General features: G+C 40.8%; 1 pseudogene across 1 annotated transcript; it reads right to left on the bottom strand.

Moving 5' to 3' along the window:
* Positions 1-4,650: 4,650 nt before the first annotated feature.
* Positions 4,651-5,451, bottom strand: LOC117677339 (small ribosomal subunit protein eS4-like; annotated as a pseudogene). Its single transcript, XR_015733399.1, has one exon. The product of XR_015733399.1 is annotated as a small ribosomal subunit protein eS4-like (transcript).
* Between the last annotated feature and the right edge of the window lie 959 nt (positions 5,452-6,410).

Raw genomic sequence — 6,410 nt, 5'->3', positions numbered from 1 at the left:
GACATTCAGCCCTCAGGAATATCCAGTTGAATTTTATGTGAGGGCCCACAAAATAAATTCCTGGATTTTAATCTAAAGTGTACCAAAGGAGGTTTCTGTTTGCTTTGAAATAGAACTAATTTGATAGTCAGATTGGTGTAATATTTACAGTGTCAAACTAGCAACTGGGAGACTGTGAGCCTTAGGAAAAGCCATTTGGGTTACCCTGAGCCGGTCACTTTTTCTCAGCCTTAGGAAAGAGGCAATGGCAAACCACTTCTGAAAAACCTTGCCAAGAAAACTGCAGGGACTTGTCCAGGGAAACTCTGATAACTGATTGGAAGAGGGGAAAAAACTAATTTAGAAGAAAATTAAAATGTTCGATGATTAAAAGAGCATGCTTCAAAAATTCTTGATTCCATTCTAATTTTACATCCATGTTTTCTCTATTAAGCTATGTTCTTTTTATTTTTTATGTATTTTATTTTATAGGTTGCAAAAGGTGTTCACGTGAGCTTGGGACAGAGCAACGGTCATAAGTATGAACCAGTGGGCATGGTGGGGGAATCTCCATTCCCACCTCACTTCAGAGGAAGGATACTGCAAAATCTCCATTCCCATCCCACGCTGGGGTCAGCCAGAGGTGGTATTTGCCAGTTCTCTGAACTACTCAAAATTTCCACTGCCGGTTCTCCAAACTGCTCAAAATTTCCGCTACCGGTTCTCCAGAACCTGTCAGAACCTGTTGGATTTCACCCCTGATCTGGACTAAGTAAGAATGTCTGCCAATGACTACAAAAAAAACATAGAACCGAGATCTCTTTCTACAGTGCCAAGGCAATACCTTTACTATATCTTCCCATAGGTTCTCAGGGTTGCACATGTTAGGTTAATCAATCCATCAATCAATCAATCAGAATAGAGCTGGAAGGGACCTTGAAGGTCTTCTAGTCCATTCTCCTGATCAAACAGGAGCCCAAAATTTCCATTGCTAAGCAAGGACAATTGTTAAGTGAGTTTTGCCCTGTTTTACAACTTTCCTTGCCGCAATTGGTAAGCGAATAGTTGCTGTTGCTAAATTAATAACACAACTGTTAAGTGAATCTGGCTTCCACATTGATTTTGCTTTGCGAAGGACATGTCCTTTTTCTCAGTGCCATTGTAATTTTGAACGATCATTAAACGAATGGCTGTCAATTATTCTGCCAATGAAAGTAGACCTGAAGTTTCCAAATTATAATTACTGTGAGATGAAGGTTTTATTGTGCAATTATGCTGCCTTATTTATCAGCATTTATGGAGGGTGCAGATTATGCTGTCTTTTAAGTCTCACATCTTTTTTTCATCTTTTTGTTTTGTTATAGAAAATATAAGGAGACATAAATGTAGGAAACACCCAGTGAGTTATTGCACCCCATATTAATATATACAAAAGAGAGTCATACAGTACCTATTTGACCACTGCAATTCATGTAGTTTGAAAGAATCATAGTTGTTAGGTGGAATTTGTTTGCATTGTTACAGTGGATTTATATTAATTAGCTTGTTTGACTTGTGTAGGTTATTTCAATTCTTTAGATAAAGATGTGTAACAATGAGGGGTAAATTTAGAACAGTGATTCTCAGGGCAGAAGAATCAATTCTGCCAACAACCAGCTGGTATCCAGCTTCAATGAAATGCACAGGAAAGAATTTGCTGAAATTCATGAAGGTAAGAAGCATCAGCAATGGGTTTAAATTATTGTGAGCATAGGAGCAGGGGTGGGATTCAGCTGATTCTGGCAAATCAGATGTTAATTTTAATCTGATTCACTGAACTGGTAGTTGTAAGGACTGGCTGACCCTGCCCACCGCGCCCTCCCAGGAGTCTTCACGCAGCCCGTTTTGGATGCCAGGTAAGTGCAGGGTCCACACTGCGGAGGCTCTGGGAGGGTGAAAAACGGGTCTACCGGAAGTTCTGGAAGTCCAGAAACGGGCCCGTTTCTGGCCTCTGGAAGACCTCAGGAGTCCAGGGGAGGCCATTTTCACCCTCCCAGACGCTTGAGAAAAACTTCCGGAGCCTAGGGAGGGCAAAAAAAGGGCCTACCAGAAGTACCGGAAGGCTGAAAATGGGCCTGTTTCCGGCCTCCAGAGGGCCTCCAGAGCCCGGGAGAGGCTGTTTTCGCCCTCCTGGAGGCTCAAGGAAAACCTCTGGGGTCTGGGGAGGATGAAAATGCCCCCCTCCGGTGGTGCAGGAGGCCGAGTAGGCCACGCCCACCATGACCACACCCGGGCAGAGAACCAGTTGCTAACATTTCTGAATCCCACCCCTGCATAGGAGTGGAAGGGCATCCTTTTGTTGACATCAATTGTTCAATGTGACTTCATCCTAGTTTGTAATAAATTCTTATTAGCTCTGCTAGGTCAATTATCTGAGAGAAATCACCCAAACTCAGCTGAGCATCCAAGTGAAGATGAATGAAGTTAGGATATTGTGCCAACTCTTGATTGGAGGGTAGGAGTGGGGTTCTGAAAGCCTGTTACCCCTTTAGTACTCCCATCATGGTGAAATCCACTGCCTGCAGCCCAAGAATTAGCATGATTGCTTACAACCTTCTGACAACTCTATCCATCGAATAGGCAATGCTTTGCTGCAGGAAAGATAAGAATATGGTCTTTATCAGTACATTGTGTCAAGTGTCTTGAAAACTTCAGCAGAGTTCAAGCCTTGAGAGCTAAATTAATTTGTCTAAAGCCAAGAGTCTGCCAAGTCTTGATCTGGGAAACTTGAGAATAATAATCTTACAGATAAGATCTGTATGGTTTTCCAGACTTAGGGTAGACTGGTTGTTTTTTTTAAAAAAATCATTTAAAGACGGGTATTTCAAATGGCAATGCAATTAGATCAGCGATCACAACCTCAGAAGATTCCTGGATTGAAAGTTGAAATCTAAAAGAAGAATAGTGGTTTTGGTTTTCTTATTTTAAGGAAAATTGAGCTTCTTGGTCACATTGTTTTAGTCATCTCACTCTGAAATGGTAGCATCTATCACTGGGGCAAGATCTCCTGAGGGGGTGGGGGAGATGATAATAATTTCAGTCATAGACTGAGAACATGGCATCAGTCTCTGACTTCAAGAGACAATAAGGTGAAAATGAAGAGCACAATACTAACTCAGCTGGAACAGTCAACATAGATCTAAAAAGCACTATCTATACAGTTTGCAGTACAACCACTTTTCTAAACATATAGATTTGTATATCCTAAAGGAGTTGAGGAATGCTTTCAGTTCCAACAATTAACAGGCCACTAGGACAAAATAATTTCTCTCTGCATGAAAAAAAATAAATTGAGATAGCTGTTCTGTTCCTTTGGGTACAAAAGGCAGAACACTTGGAGTGCTTGCTCTATGATCAAGGGACATGAAGAAATCCTATTTTTTAAAAGATTAAACATCTGCTCAGCTTTGTTCTGGTTTATTTGTCAAAATTTACTCTTGGTGGGAGAGGGGATGTTGCATGAACTAGGACCTTTAATTTTTTTTTGGTAATTAAAAACCAGCTTTGCAAAACAAATTTTCCATTCCCAAGCCCACCTGCAAAACAAGTTAGATGCATCATCAGCATACAATAATATTGGAACCAGTCTGCAAGCCAGGAAAAGAGGATGAGAATTTGAGAAACATAAGGTGACCAACTTTTTTACAATGAGAAAGAGGACACAAATAAATTGAAGAAAAAAAATATTGTAAATAAAAGAAACATTTTATTCATTGCAACAATGAGTCTAATGCGTCCGTGTGTGCCATGTCATGTTTCGGTAAGAAGTAAACAAAGCCATTTGCACGCAGTGCACTCTTGCACATGGCGCACTCTCTCAAAACAATTCTCCTGTGCGGAGCACATGCGTCTCATAATCTCATAATAACCTCCCACCAACCAGCACGCTCCCACAGGGTGGGCCTCCTCAGGGTGCCGTCACTAAAGCAATGTCGACTGGTGGTTCCCAGAGAAAGAGACTTTTCTGTGGGGGCACCTACCCTTTGGAACAGGTTACCCCCAGGGATACGAATGATCCCAGATCTTCGTACTTTCCGTCGTGCACTTAAGACCTTTCTGTTTCACCAAGCCGGGTTGGCATAAATCTCTTCTAATTGTTCTAAATCTTTATGCTGAAGATTCTTAACCGATGAACCAAATTGGCTTAATCATCTTATATTCACATTTTATATGTATGTTATTTTAACTGTTCACTGACCTGAGTCCTTCGGGAGAAGGGCGGTATAAAAATTAAATACATAAATAAATAATTGCATCTCACCCCACTGTACCGAGCCTTGACAAATCATTATATCAAGTACAAATACATCACATCACATGCAATGGATCGGATCGGCATCGATCGAATACGGAGATTCACAGATTAGTCTTCAAATATCGAAAAGGAGGACATGTAGGAGGACACTTTTCGAGAGAGGACAGAACTTACAAAAGAAGGACTTTCCTCCCTAAAAGAGGATGATTGGTCACCTTAAGAAAGAGCTGGTTCAATTGGGTTAATATATCAATTGAAAAGAGAGACTAAGATAGTGTCTCACCGCTCTTAAAGGGGAAACGTACAAATGACATATACACCTAACTTTGACATTGATGTTAATCTGTAGTCTTTTGCTAAGCATTAGGAATCTTTTATCAAGAGTATGGTAAAGGTTTATTTATCAAACCGGAAATCAATCTGGATCGGGCTTTGCACAGCCCCTCGGGGGCTGAACCACTGCTCTGTTTAGCTACTAGCCTCTTATCTCTCTCTTCAGCAATAGTCAAGCAGATTCCCTTTCTACAAGGCAGAGAGATCCAAGGCTTGTTACCCTTTCCAATCACAAAGATGTTAGACAGCCTGGTGGCAAAGCTATTGCCATTAGCATCCTTAAGGTGAACTACATCAAATGAACCAGGATGCCTCTCCAGGTTGGTGATTACACCAATACGCCCCAAGTTAGCTCCTCCAGTCACCATGCGCAAGTTGCCTGTGTCAAACTTGATGAAATCTGTAATCTTGCCTGTCTCCAAATCAATCTGGATAGTGTCGTTCACTTTGATGAGGGGATCTGGGTACCGGATTGTTCGGGCATCATGAGTGACAAGGTGAGGAATTCCTTTGGTGCCCACCAAGATCTTTCTAACCTTGCACAGCTTGTATTTGGCTTCTTCTGGTGTGATGCGGTGAACGGCAAAGCATCCCTTGGTATCATACACAAGATGGAAGTGCTCGGTTGTTTTTTCAATGTTGCTCATATCCAAGAATCCAGCCGGATAGGTAATATCTGTGCTGATTTGCCATCAATCTTGATAAACCACTGCATGCAGATTTTCTTGACCTCATCACCAGTCAGGGAGTACATAAATCTATTCAAAGACTCCCATCAGCTTGTCCAGCATCCAGTGCTTTGGAGCGGCCATCTGCTTCAGGTGCTTCTTGGGTCCACGAGCCATGGCTGCATTCCACCGAGAAAGGGTATCAATAATAAACATATCTAACTTCTCCTTAGGTCATAGATCAAAGCCAAACTTGATAATCTATAGAGGTTAAATAAAGAGGTCAGGTATCTCTCCCCTGGATGCTGAAGAACCAGCTTTAAACATCCCTCACCAGACCCTACCTGCTTCTTTGTGAGAATACTTTTATTCCCCTGATTAAGTTGATAAAGATGTTTTACCTAGTCATCTTGCACATAATTTACTAATATTTTATATTTAATAATTATGCTTAACAAGATAATCCAGATAGACCTTGTTTAATAACTCTAATTGTATCAGCCCTCTCAGTTAAACCAGACAGGAGATAAACTAGGTCTACTGTATTGTAAGGCTACATTAACAGAGTCTTGCAAGTCTGAAGATACCACGGTATTTTCCACCACCATTTTTAATTGCTTGATCCATTGGGGAAGGTCTTTCCTAACATCTTTCTCTGACCACTGAAGGCTCCTCCCTTTCTTGTTTGATTGTTTCCTAGGAAGTATCTCTTCACCTCATTCTCTGAGACACCTTTTATTGCAAATTGGAACCAGAAATTCCATCCTTAAGCATCTCAGTAGTAAGTTAAAAAAAACAAAAAAACAACCCTGCACCACTTAGCACCAGTATTTCCAGCAATCCCATCTGTCATAACTAAATGAGGACTGCACAGGTCATTAGGCAAGGGCCTCATACGACTATAACTTATGACTTCCTGCTGGTTTCCCCATTGACTTTTCTTGGTGGAACCCGGCAGGGAATGTTGCAAATCAATATCATGTGAATGCTGGAATGTTGTGACAGACATAGAAATAAATAAATAAATAAATAAATAAATAAATAAATAAATAAATAAACAAACAAACAAACAAACAAACAACAATAATAATCTCTCCAATCTGAATATGCTGAATATGACTTCAGCAACAGAGTTA

This window comes from Pantherophis guttatus, chromosome 3, assembly GCF_059756535.1.
Source record: "Pantherophis guttatus breed Tessera chromosome 3, ASM5975653v1, whole genome shotgun sequence".
NCBI classification, from domain to species: domain Eukaryota; kingdom Metazoa; phylum Chordata; class Lepidosauria; order Squamata; family Colubridae; genus Pantherophis; species Pantherophis guttatus.
Note: the sequence above shows the minus strand (reverse complement) of the source record. Positions and strands in the feature narration are given on the sequence as shown.